This window comes from Heliangelus exortis, chromosome 1, assembly GCF_036169615.1.
Source record: "Heliangelus exortis chromosome 1, bHelExo1.hap1, whole genome shotgun sequence".
Classification (NCBI taxonomy): domain Eukaryota; kingdom Metazoa; phylum Chordata; class Aves; order Apodiformes; family Trochilidae; genus Heliangelus; species Heliangelus exortis.
The window spans coordinates 52316372-52330251 of record NC_092422.1 but is presented as its reverse complement, the minus strand read 5'-3'; the positions used below and the strand labels follow the sequence as shown (position 1 = coordinate 52330251).

The following is a 13880-nucleotide window of genomic DNA, read 5'->3' as shown; positions in this document are numbered from 1 at the left end:
TTCTTGATTTATAACTAGTGGAACCCTAATTATATTATTTAATTTTTGATTAGTTAGTACTAGCATCAGGAAGCATTATTATTTGCTTAAAGAATGCAGGAGTAAAAATTAATTTAGATTTCAAAATGTCCTTAGATACTGTCTGTCAAATCTGGGACACCTGGTGTTAAGAAGAATAATGTGTTCCTGTATTTGGGGACTGGGGGTTACCAGAGGCTGCTGGGCAGATGGAGTGGCATTGGGAGGACAGTGGCTGGTTTTTCAAGAGGTGAAATGTAACTTTATAGTGCCAAATTGGACTAAGTGCTATTTAGTATAATTTTTTTCATGTTTAATGTTATATGGATAATGCCAATCTTTAACATTTTCAGTTAACGAAATCTGTCCAAAAAACATTATATTTGGTTAATCTGTAAGTCATTCCTTCATATTTCAGCTTTTCTCTGTGAAATGCATCTGACATGAGGCTGTACAAGTGTTCACCTATAACTGCTTCTTGAAACTGCCAGGGCATAGCTGCTATGAGCCAAGACCTGTCATGGAAGTAGTCTGTTTTTAAAAGTGTGGTGTTGATGACTTCTTGGTATTTAGTGAAGCCTCTTCCCATTACTTGTGACATAAAATTGAATTATAGATGGTGGTGTTAAATATAAATTAGGAGGAAAGTTGGCTTTATAAATCAGTTTGTGGTGAGAGGATGTGTCTGGTGAAAATGTCTGTTGATCCCAATGCAAGAAGAAATTTTTACTTAAAGGAAAAAGAAGTCTTGGGACTTCCTCTTTCTGTCCTACTTATCCTGCACTGAAATGGGAAAATGAAAAGTATAAGGAAGTGAACTGGAGAATACTCTACTACTGAGTATCTGGGATCTATTTAGAAAGGTGGGATCCCAATGAAGTAGAGAAATAAAGCCCATCGCAGCAGCTATATTGACGGCTTTCTCATTTGTAGAGCAAACCCTTAGGAAAGGATTAATAGCGAATTTCCATTGTCATTTCTGCCTCATGTCCCATGGTATAGGTGGTGGACTAGTTTCACTGTCCCTTTTTCACCTTTTCACACACCAAAATCCATCCCCTTTAGTCTGCTCTGTTGACTACTGATGTAGCCAGCTTAGCCATGCTCTTTTCACATAGCTTTGTCTCATCTTTAGGGTGTGTGAGGAGCCTCTTTTGGGGAGATATTAAAGCTAGTTGGAGGATATGCTAATTTATCCTTAAGGCTTAATCACCTTTGCTTGGGATCTGCACTGGTCCTAAATTGGTGACATCTTAAGATCTCGCTGAAGGCATTCAGAACATTTTATATTGCCTTGTCTGCCCTCCTTGGCTCTTTCCCAACACAAAGTCTGGATTGGGGGATAGATGTAGTTGGACACTCTCTTAGATAGCTGAATGCCTTAAGGTATGTGAGTTTTCTCTGATCTGCACCCAAAGTAACTTAGAAAACTTAGATCCCTGGAATACTGGTTTTTAGCTCCTCTATATGCTGCCCTGATGCAGGAACATACTGCAGACGGAAACCACTTGGTCTGTAGAAGTAAAATCCTTCACAAAATTCCCTGGCGCTAGAAAACATGAAGCTTCTAAGCACATAGCACCACCTTCAAATCATTAAATACAGGTACCTGTAACTATAGAAAAAGAAGCAAGAGGTGCTTATTTCATCTTATTTCAGCTTCACAGTTCTTAGGCCATCTGATCCATCTGCAGCATGAACCGGTTTTCAGATTTCCTCATGTACAGGTGTGGTAGGCACACAGCTACTTGCTGTAGCAAGACCACTAATAAATAACATTGGTTCATGAGGAATATGACCAGAAACTTCTGTCTTTGCTTACTACTCCTTACTTTAATATAGACCATTACAGTATTCCCTTTACTAACTCCTTATGCATATACCATTCTTCCCTATGAGTTTATCTGGAGATATTTTCACTGCATATTAAAGTATTTTATCTGAGTCCAAAGCCATTTTTATCTTTGTCAAAGGAGGTTGTTTTAATGACATGGGTCTGGCTTTTTGCATGCAGAACCACATTGCATATTATTCCCCTGCTCATTTACTTCCAGTACTTGATTCTGTTGTTCTTCCACTGTCAAGTTTGTAACAGAAATTCCTTCTCAAAGGTCACTGAAAAGAAGCTGCACAGCATGTATAAGGCTGTTTTCATTTATATAAATATTTTATTTGTAAATAATTCTATCTTATATAAGCATCTATATAATTCAGATGAATTTTATATAATGTTTTCTTATTACATCCAGACCTGTGATTTAAGATGCCTTTCATTAAGGCTTCCTTCCAAGGATCCTGCATGCCATCATAAAACTAGAGTAACTTTTTTGCAATTGCAAATGTTATGTCTAAGCAGAGATACGGAATTACTTCCATCTGTGTTTCTCTGAGCCTCTTGTTGGCTCCTGGAGATTTAAGGGCTTGTGTAGATGGTTTTCCTTGTTCTTCAGTAAATACATACCCATGTTAAATTTTGCATCAGATTACTGAACCTGCCTTTGCATCAGAGACCAAACCACTCCTTACCTGATATTAAACATTTAATTCAACACATCAATACAGGACACAAACAAACAAATTAGGACATACCAAGCTGGGAGGATTTTTGAGATTCTGCTCAGTATGTCTGTGTAATGGATCAGAAAGAAGTTAGTCTGGTGCCTTGCTGAGTACCATTTCAGGCTTTTTTTTTTTACAGGCCCCCAAAATAGGTATTTATTTCTTCTCTGTAGAAGAAAGCAGACCAGTAAGTGTATTTACTTTCAGATAAGGATCCTCTCCCAGCTGATGAAGAAGGAGATGCAGTATGTTTCAGATTTCATTGCAGGACTTTGCAAATGTTTCTTGGAGAACAAAAATAAAGACCAGGACAGTTGAAATAACTCAGTTTTCTTTTCATTATGATCTGTGACTTTTTATATATTATATAGTAAACTCAGTATTATTTTCTAAACAGGACTGATATGCCTCAGTTGGGACTGAAGTAATTATATACATCTGTCTGTGGTCCTTTGCAGTTCTGATTCAGCGTGCTGTTTCAGTTTGTAATTTTTCCCCCTTTTATTATACTAGAGAATAGGAATAGATTTGTTTCTGAGATATGGACTGGATTTTAGTGTTTCACTTGCACTGAGCTGCAAGCTGAAATTCACTTTAAAATTGTCTTTTTATTAAATAAAGCTATCTGTGTAGCTTATCTAAGTAAGACTTGTATGCATTTAATTAATTTGGTAAATAAAGTAACTGCATTTAGTGAATTAGAGTAGAACAGAATCATTTAGGTTGGAAAAGACCCTTAAGATCATAGAGTCCAACTGTTAACATTGCAAAGTTCCTAAGCACCACATCTGCATGTCCAAGTACCTCCAGGGATGGGGACTCCACCACTTCCCTGGGGAGCCTCCTGAGCTGATCTATTCTGCTACCTGTATGTCACATGTTAAATATTGTTTTGCTACAAATCTGATTCATAGACTGAAAGGATGGTACAAGTCTCCCTTCTTTAAAAACAAAACAATATAAAAACCCAAACAAAAAACAAAGCAAAAAAAACACCAACAAAAAACCCCAAAGCCAACCAACCAAACCCATACCCCTACCCCTACTCTCTCCTCAAAAGCATCATCAGTTTTTTAGCTGTAAAAAAAAACTTCACCCAAATAAATTAAATAAAGTGGAAGAAAAATATTTCTGTGTATTGCAGAAAGAAATCTGTTGGAATTTTCTAATCTTTTTACATTCTCCACTGTTTGTTCAATGTCTGTCTCCAGACCAGTGGTTTGACTTGCTTCAGAGCTGAAGCACAGTATCAGTGATTCTAAGATTCTCCTTTATTGTTATATGTTTACTCCGCTTTTCCTTTTACTCACCCTTAGTAACCTCAGCTGTGGTCCTCCAAATGTGAAGAAGGGCTTCTTTTTCCACTGCTACCTAATGGCATGTGTATAAATGAAACAACATTCACATTAATGTATCCTCTAGGGATATAGATATGCCTTATTATCCACTACTCCTTTGGAGCCTCACAAAATTTGTATGACCCTGGTTGCAAGCAAATGTGTTGGCTGTTACCCCTGCCTGTACCTTCCCTGGTTGAATATTTAAAATATTGTTTCCATTTAAATCTGGTGGTTCTTCCAGTACAGCTGGTTTTAATCTTCCTCTCTCCTTTTCTGTGGGCCACTAACTTTACAAGCAAAGCATGGCCCTGTGTTGAAAGGCCTTGTGTGTATATGAGGATGCTGTAAATGTGTATAAATTACCTTTTCTTGGCCCTTAAAAGCAGCCTGTAGCTCCCCAAGGAACTGCAGGCTGAAAAAAACCAGTCTGTTGGGTCTTTCTGTTTTTCCAATGCATCGTTTCTGCCAAGTTGGTCAGAGGTTTGTGTTTCAGTAGCTAGTCCGTGCTGGGGTGAGTTGATGGTTTCTGGAGGAGAAACAGTGCATGGTTACATGACACTGTTCCCAGGTTTATACCTGCATTTTCTGTTTCATTCATTTAGCAGAGCAGATTTTGTTCCCTGAACATCTGTGCTTTTGTTTGGTTTTTAGCAAGTTTTGAGGACTGTTTTGCTGCACAGACCCTTCTGCACAGTGCTGCGAGGCTGGGGCACCTCACCTCATCCTGGGGAGCCGTCTTGCTGCCTCCTCTGGAGCTGCCGTTTGGAGCAGCCTCCTGATATTCCATTGGGATGTCCAGTTGCCACCTTGCCTGGGCAGTGGCAGAGCCTGAGAGGTGCTGCTGGGTCTCACCTGGGCAGAAAGTGTGTCTGGAGCACCTCTGCTCTGAGGAGAGGCTGAGGGAGCTGGGGTTGTTCAGCCTGAAGAAAAAATTCTGGGGTGGACCTTGTAGCTGCTTTCCAGTACTTGAAGGGAACCTGTATGAAGGCTGGAGAGGGACTTGTCATAAAGGTGTCCATCACTAAGCCAAGGGAAAATGGTTTAAACTGAAGGAGACCAGGTTTAGACTAAATCTTAGGAAGAAGCCCTCCAGAATGAGGGGAGTGAGACTCTGGAGCAGACTGCCCAGAGAAGTTGTGTCTGCCCCTTCCCTGGAGGTGTTCAAGGCCAGGTTGGATGAGGGTTTGAGTAACCTGGTCTGGTTGAGAGCCATCCCTGCCCATGGCAGGGAGATTGGAGTAGATGAGCTCTTAAGTCTTGAAGTCCCTTCAAACCTAAGCCATTCTATGAGAGCAGCCCTGCTCTGGCACCTCTGCATTAGCTGGGGCAGAGGCCTAAGATGGCCTCCAGAGCCACCAGCTCGGGCTGGCAGGAGGCTGCTGTGGCTGACTGATGGGGTTTTATTTAAGATCCCCATTCCAGGCTCAGTTGCATTACCAAAGGACGAGGGGACGGTGCTGTGCCGTGACCTGGGCACCTCTCCCCTCCTCACAGAGCATCGTTGTGCAGTCGTCCCCCGCTTCCCATGTGGATAGGCACGTCACGCTCTTGCACAGGCCTCGTCTTTTCTCCTTTCCCCTTCTCTCTCTCACCATCTTTTCAGTGTAGAAGAATACGTTCCCATGCCTAGGTACTCAAAGTGTTTGCCATGTTTTGCAGGCTAGGATGCTCTCCTCGGTCCAAAACAGCGAACTGACTGCTCCGGGTATTGGCATGTAAATCAGTGTGCTGACCTCGCGGGGAACTCATCCAAGCTGCAGGCTGTGTCCTGAGCTTCAGGATGTCGGTGGTTTGGAACTCCAGGCTATGGTCTGCATGTCAATGATGGAAACCACTTCAAATTCACTGTACTGCCTCAAATGGTGCCGCCAGCAGGGCTGGCATATCAGAGCTGCCCTATCAAAAGATTGTTTTCTACCTTTTCCCTGTAACAGCAATCTGGGGTTTAAACTTAATGCTCCATTTTTTTTGTTTGTATTATTTTTTATTTTCCTTTTGTATAGGTATAACAGTTCAGGCATCAATACCAAAGGTGCAAAAATCATCACTGTAGAATCATAGAATGGTTTGGGTTGAAAGGATCCTTAAAGAACCTGTGGTTCCAACCCTTCTGCATGGGCAGGGACACCTCCCACTAGACCAGGTTGCTTAAGGCCCCATCCAACCTGGCCTTGAACACTTCCAGGGATGGGGCAGCCACAACTTCCCTGGGCAACCTGTGCCAGTGGCTCACCACCCACAAATTAAATAATTTCTTCCTGATCTCTAACCTAAATCTACCCTCTTCAAGTTTTAAACCATTCTCACTACACACCCATGTAAAAAGCCCTACCCCGGCTTTCTTGTAGGCCCCAGTGAGATATTTCTATGTGTGTCATTTGAATTAGTGGTAGTGTACTTCAAACAGCATCATAAGGACATGCTGAGTGGGGCTTTGAGAAGCCTTCTAGTCTGCTACCTTTCCCTAAGGCTATAGCACCAATGGTAGTTTGGACAAATACTCATTTTTGAAGAGTACTAGTTTTCAAGGCTTCAGCACTGTTGGATTTTCAGTAAAGATTTCACACCCCTTTTGCTACTTGAGAATATGATGCTTGAGGTATTGTCATGGTCTTCCAAAATGTCAGTCCATTGCTCAGTAGCGGTCAAAGTGGCTTTGGAGGGAAAGGAGTGTGAACAAACCAGGACATGTGATTTATATCTCTGTATAAATCCATTTATACAGGTTTACCCATTCTCAAACACTTCAGTGTTTGTTGCCCTATCTCAAAAAACTATAGGAGATTCAGAAAAGTTAGAAAAGAGGAGGGAAAAAATAATCACAGGTAAGGAGTGGTTTCCATTTGGTTAAATACATATGGACTTGTCAGCCTAGAAGAGAACAAGAGCTGAAAAAGTCTCTGGTGGCACAGAGGAGGTGCACAGAGACCTCTAACTTGGAGGAAGAGCCATCAGATGGAGCAAGCAGGTGGCAAGGAAAAAACCCAAAGCAATTTACCTACATGGAACCAAGGCATGGGTTTGCCTGCCACGGGCTGCTGCCACTGCTGCCTATTCACAGCAGTGGTTGTGTGAGCTCACATAGAGGAAAAGGCCTTTATGTACCACAGCACTCATCACCTCTGACACAGGAAGGCTCTGGAGCTCAGTTTGAATTACATGGCTTTCACCTGGCCTCGTTCTTGCTGAGGGATCTGCTGTGATCACCCTCAGAGAAGGGACATGGGCTCTCTGGCCTTTCTGTGGTGACTTCTTAGGGTTGTTCTTATGCCCTGTCTGGTCTTACGATGAGAAAGCCACTCCTCTTCGGGTTAATGATTCCATCCAGAAATTCCAGCCAGCTGTATGATCATGTATATGCAGAGCCAGTTGTCTCCTCTATAAGCTAAGTCTGTGGACTATGGAATGAGTCCTGGACTCAGTGCTGTGCTCTATTTCTAACTACTTCTGTAGTCCACAACTTTTGGAACTGGTAGCAAGAACCTGATCTAATACCCTGTCTGAGGCTCATACAATAATAAATATTAATATTAGGACAAAACAGTTAATGTTTAATAATACTGATATAGTATTCTTTTGGGGATACAATTTTTCTCCTGACTTAGTTTGTCCACATCCATTGACTTTCTGTTTTCTTCATCCTCTCAGTCTTGGCAGTCCCTTCCTGTCTCTGCACTGCGTGGAAATTAAATCTTAATCAGACTAACACTGATGTGTCCTCCATGTTTCTGCATCTCATCCCCAGCATCTTTTTTGCATGTGGTGGTTTTATCTGATCAGTCACTTGGAGGCCTCTCCTAACAGCTCCTAACAGTCACCCTGGGAATGAAACTCATTCTGGAATTAACCTATTGAGATTCCTCTATGCGGTAGAGGTGAAACTGACCTGAAATGGTTTCAGACAGAGAAGAGGCAAATGTTTTCTGTGATGCCGTGTGAGCAGCCCTGTGATGGATGCTTGTTGGCAGGGAAGGAGAAGGCATCCTCCCTCTGCTTCCTGGTGATAAAAGCACCTCTAGGATACCCCAGCTTAAGCACAGGCATATTTGTTGGTTTTGAGATGTAAAGTATGCTAAAGTGTCAATAAAATGATCAGCTGCAGAGATTAAATGGTGTTTCAGGTAGTAGTGCCCAACATGGCACTGGTTACTCTTAATACTCTTGTTTGTTTTCACAAACCAGCAGCTCACCCTTTCTCAGAGGACAACTGCTGCGAGGAGACCGTAACCTCTTGATTTCAAAGGAGCCATCGTTTCGCTGGTGCCTCTGTGGTTAATGTAAGAAAGGTGTCTTGCCATAAACTTTTTCCGAGGTATTCAGCAAGGTTGGAAAAGGGTCGGCCCAGGCAGGAAGCCCTTGTCTGTGCTATAAAGAAAATAGCAAGCAACAAAATGAAAGCATCAAAGGACCAACAGGATGCGGTCCCAGGAGTCCTCTCTGGCATGTTAGTCCTTCTTGAAAGTTAGCATTGAGTGAAGAGTGACCTTAAAACTTGCTTCATTCACACAGCCTGGGCTCAAGTTTAAAGTTCAAGGCATTTTGTTTTTTCACCTGTTTCCTACAGTTTTAAGAAACTTCAGAAGAATTAATGTGTAACTATATCTGGTCACCGAGCCAACACTGAGAATTTTTCTCAAGGGAAAATAATGTTACTGTATGGAAAGAGAGAAATGGATATTTTCTGAGTTGGGAGAAAAAGTTTCAACAAAATAAACCCAAAACCCCTGCTACTGCGATTGCAAACAGCCTTGGAGCCAGCATAGTGCACAGGCATTATTTCTAATTTTATTTCCAAAATAAGCCGGTAGCATCCAATAATTGTCTGTACCATACTAAAAGAATATAGACTTTTTTTGTTTGTTTTGTGTGGATTTAATTTTTTTAGAAGCTGCTGCTGCTTGGGAAGTGAGGTCTTGTTTGGGGCACAACATAGGAACCAAGAGCCTGGTTGCAGCAGTTCAGTTTCATCTGCAAGTGTGTACTGACTGAGCCAGCAACCAGTCCTGTGGCCACCCATCCCTCTCTCACTGTGCTGGACCTTTTGGGCTCCAAGAAGGAAAAACTGACCCAAAATTCTGTCGGTAAGCAGGGGCAGACATGGATATGGTTGATGCAGCCCTCCCACTGCTAATGCCAAGTGGCAGCTTGGGATGCTGGCCAGCACCAGTTATAAGAAGCTTTTATTTTCACCCAACAGCATTTTCTACCTGCACCATCATAGTGAAATAGTTATTTTTCTGATCTTTGCATCTCATCTATCAGAACAACTAGGAATTGATCCCACAAATGGCTTGGTGGGTCATCTTTTGTGGCTAAAAGAAATAGTTTGAAGCAATGACATCCAAGTTTCACTCGCATTTCCACTTATTAATTTTTAATAATTCTGGCATGAATATTTCATGAAAGTACTTTTCTGAATGGGTTTGTTTTGTCCTGGCAGCAGGTCTGGGCTTGGGTTTTTGGTTTGGGTTTTTTTGTTTGGTTTTTTTTTTGGTTTCTACTCGGTTTTCTTTTCCTTTTAGGTGGTTTAGTGTAGGTAACAAATGTCAAACTGGATTAAGTGAGAAAAGGCAACTCCTTGTTGGTGATTCAGCAAAGGAATGCTGTCTATAACTCTTTTCAGCTGCTTAGCGAAGTCTTTGAAATGACCCTCAAATAAATTTCTGCTCTTTACTCTCCTGCCACAAGGTGGCTAAAAACGCGAGTTCTGGGAATGATGCTAATGGGTCTAACAGCCTTTCAGCAGCGCAACATGTGGCACACGGGGAACCAGATTTATGGCACCGAAAATTGAATACATCTTATTTATAAGGAGCAACATTCAGAAAATGTTTTTTACTGAGTTTATTTCAATCAGTTTTCAGCCGGGGTTCCCTGGACTTGGCTTTGTGGTTTCTCTTTAATAGAAAGAGAAGTTGCTGCACCCTGCCCATCCTGTGTGAGAGGCAGGGATATTATGGATCACAGTGGGGTGTGATAGGGTGCAAAGCCACATCTCTACCAGGACGGCAGCCTCACGGCTTGTGGAATCACAAACTGTGGTTGAAACTTCAGATTCCCAGTCCCTCTCCACTTACACTGCCTGCTGAACCCATCTACTCAAATGCTAAATCAAAAACACTTGTCCAAACCTGGCTTAGCAAGGTTTGTTGTGGTTGAAATTTTGTAGGACCTGCACTGGGATGCCGGGTGTGTTTCTTTAAATCAATGTTAATATTTCTGAGTAGCTGGCTGCTGTGCCATCAGAAACACACACTTTGTTTTCACCGATTTCAGGAGGGGTAACACTCTTCTCTGCAAACTTTTTGGACGCTTATCTCCAGCTGTACAGTAGGGACAGAGCTTTTGTTTGATGGAAATGGAGCGTATCTTTTTCTTACAGATGCACCACTCGCTATTGAGCTTTTTGTGTGCTTTTTAGGTTTCCCTTTTTATTTTTTAACTTATTACTTCTGACAAGTAACCTCTTGGTTGTGAACAATTTAATTCACAATTCATTTTTCTGATTCAAAGTGAACACGAGTGCCCTAATCCCCTAATGGGAATTAATTGCATGTTTCAGTGCTTAACTCTGATCCTTTCTCAATCCCCACTGGGACAAGTTTCTTCCTGAAGGATCTATGTTTGTTATTCAAAACACAGTCTGAAAAGTAATGATTTTTCTTATAAAAGGGAGTCAGACTGACTGAATATTAATGTTCTTCTTATTGTGAGGGAATGAACTGCATCCAAAACAACATTGTTTATGTCATGAAGGATAAATTATGCTGAAGTGTATCTGTACTGGGGGAAAAAATCAGCATAGTCTTTTTTCCTGAAGTGTGTGCCAGTAAATAAAGGCACAAAAAAAGATGATTTTTTTTTTTTTTTTTAAACTATATTCTGTTACAGAGAATTTGCTAGTGAGTATTTTAAAGGACACTGCTCTTGGCCCGCAATGTACCCTTTTGGATAACCTACCTGATCTAACAGTTCACTAAGAGTAAATAGCAGAAAAATAATAGATTTTTCTACTTCCAGTCTGCTTTTTAAAGATTTTTCAAACTTGAAATACATTGCTTAATGACCCTCTTTCCTGAAGGAGCTGCTGGTGCTCCTCTGATGCAGACAAGTTGGATGCAGGTGAGGCAGCCTCTGCCCTGTCCGTGACCAAGGGCAAAATGTGGGAAACCATCAGACAGTGCAAGAACTGCTTCTGCCCTACAGAAATGAAGGGGGGGCAACAGGGCATAGTGTGAAAAATAATCCAGGAACAATTAAGGTACTTCTTTTCTCCCTGCCTTTCAGTAAAGCCAGCCTTTTATCCCATTTAAACCAATTTTGAGTGGTTTATGCTCACAGATAAAACTAGTGTTTAGGGTCTGTTTTCAAGAGGGGGCTATCAGGTGTGCAGATTGGCTACTTCAGGTGGCTTTGCACTTCAGGGTATCAGGGGAAAAAGGGACAAGGGCTGAAATAGTGCATCCCTCTCCCAGCCCAGCCCCAAGGGAAATAAGTGGAGTGTGGAGCTCCCTCGGACAGGAAGGGTGAAGGTGCTTATGAAGCCATCACCAGTTCAGCAAATGAGGTTTGCCACCTAAGATTTATCAGCAAGGATTCTTTGCCTGAAAGGAGCAGGACAGACATGTCCTTGGGCTGCCAGTGGCACTTTTCAGACAGCACCTGCTTGCCTGCAGTGTGGTTGCCACGGGCCACCCCTGCTTCTCTCCCCAGAGCCACAGCTTGCTCTGCAGTGTTTGTCAGTCAGCAATGGGAATTCAGTGCTGGGATGATTGAAAATCCTTCAGCACTTCTGTGAAGGGACTCGCCACCAGGTTTAACTTGCCATGCTGCCACGCCAACATCTCACTGTGCCTGTAAGGTCTGGTACTAAAGCCTTCTCGTGCCTCTTTGTGACAGACAGGTCACACTTCTCTCACCAAGACTCTTCTGGTCATCTTGGTGGTGTCCCAGTGTGTACACAGTTAGCTTGCTGCAGCTACGACCATTGTGAAGCTAGCTTTTCAGCTTGCTCTTCTGTTTATTTTATTTTATTTTATTTTATTTTATTTTATTTTATTTTATTTTATTTTATTTTATTTTATTTTAAAGACTTGTATTCCTGTTTGAATAAATACCTTTGAATGTGAGCAACTACAATGCAACACGACCTGAAATTTCAATGTGTTAGTTTGCTTTCAGCTGACTAATGCCACTGTGCTTTGTTTTGGCATGAAACAAGTAGACACACAAACTTCCCAACTGCAACCAGGCTCTTCTGTTCCCAAATAGAAAGTTGTTTCCTAAATACCAAATGCTGTAGTAATGAAAGAAGATGCTGGGCAGATGAGGGAGGGCAGGGGGTGAGGCCGCACCTGGAGTATTGTGTCCAGTTCTGGGCCCCTCAGTTCAAGAAGGACAGGGAAGTGCTTGAAAGAGTCCAGCGCAGAGCTACTAAGATGATTAAGGGAGTGGAACATCTCCCTTATGAGGAAAGGCTGAGGGAGCTGGGTCTCTTTAGTTTGGAGAAAAGGAGACTGAGGGGTGACCTCATCAATGTTTTCAAATATGTAAGGGGTGAGTGTCAGGGAGATGGAGTTAGGCTTTTCTCAGTGGTGACCAGTGATAGGACAAGGGGTAATGGGTGTAAATTGGAGCATAGGAGGTTCAAGTTGAATATCAGAAAAAATTTTTTTACTGTAAGGGTGACGGAGCCCTGGAACAGGCTGCCCAGGGGGGTTGTGGAGTCTCCTTCACTGGAGACATTCAAAACCCGCCTGGACACGTTCCTAGGCGATGTACTCTAGGTGGCCCTGCTCTGGCAGGGGGGGTTGGACTAGATGATCTTTCGAGGTCCCTTCCAACCCCTAGGATTCTATGATTCTATGATTCTATGATTCCAGGGCATACTGGACCACACCCCCAGGCAGCAGCATGGGATGTCCCAGGCTGTGTGTGACCAAGTCCATCAATTCAGGCTTTAAAAAAAACAAGCACCCCATCTCCAGAAAGAGAAAACAAGCCTTTGCTTCTGAAAATTTTAGTAGCTGGGCTTGACCTGGGCTACTTAAACCATAAATGCAGTGGAGCAGCATAGGAAGGTGTCCGAGTAGCTAAGCTGAACCATGATTTTTTTCAATTTCTTTTTTTCCCCCCTAAAGGAGGTGCTATGTGGAGCATGTTTCTATCACAGGGATGGCTCCCTGGGTTGCTTTTGGGGTGTTACTGAGCATGGAATCGCAGTTTGGAGTAGCACGGCTCTCAGGATGGTGAGAAAGAAAAAAAAAAGAAAGAGGTTTAGTGCTTTTCCCAATGAACTGGCTGATGTTGGGGATTCCTTAGAGAAGCCACGAGGCACAATTTGGGTGCAGCACAGAACTGCAAGGGTGACTTTCTCCTGTTTTGCACCGTTACGCTTTTTGACAGGGAAGTTTAAAGAGATATTTGAATATAGGATTGTATTGAAGCGATGTCCTGGTTTGGGCCAGGATAAAGGTGATTTTCTGTCTTGTACTTTTGCTTTCAGCTCAGTCTCTTGTAAGTAGCTGCACTTGCTGAAATTAACAGCAAGTTTCTCAGTCAGTGTCTGCTCCTCGGACTGATAACACTCGATGTTTATAGTTACTGCTGGAGACTGGTGTGCAGAGCCAAGGACACTGCTCAGTTCTGAGGAACATTTTACCCTCCAAGAGGAATAAAGAGGTCCCACCTGCAGCCCTCCTTTGGGAAGGACCGGACAAGATAGATACCAGAATTGAGTACACAACAGAGTATTGAGTACAATTGAGTACAAACAGAGTATTCCATCCCATACACATCATACTCAGTATAAATTTGAGGGATCACGAGGGTCAAGCCAGCTTCCAACTTTCAGCTTCTGGCTTCCTGCCCTTCCTGCTTTTCCTGCTTCCCTTTCTTCACCCGTTCCCTGTTTCCTTCAGCATCCTGTGAGGATTCTGTCTGTTCCTCTCGCTGTGGTCCTGA

The 13880-nt window shown here is 42.5% G+C and overlaps 1 protein-coding gene across 2 annotated transcripts in view; it reads left to right on the top strand.

The window, feature by feature from the left end:
- The window catches only part of GGACT (gamma-glutamylamine cyclotransferase), a 28158-nt gene that overhangs the window by 12212 nt on the left and 2066 nt on the right, over positions 1 to 13880 (top strand). The window contains exon 1 of one of the 2 annotated variants that reach the window (XM_071742531.1): positions 8787 to 8998. The exons of the other annotated variant lie outside the window; for it this stretch is intronic. The gene's annotated coding sequence lies outside the window, so the exon portion shown is untranslated. Of the gene's footprint in view, positions 1 to 8786; positions 8999 to 13880 lie in introns of those variants that run through there. 2 annotated transcript variants of the gene reach the window in all.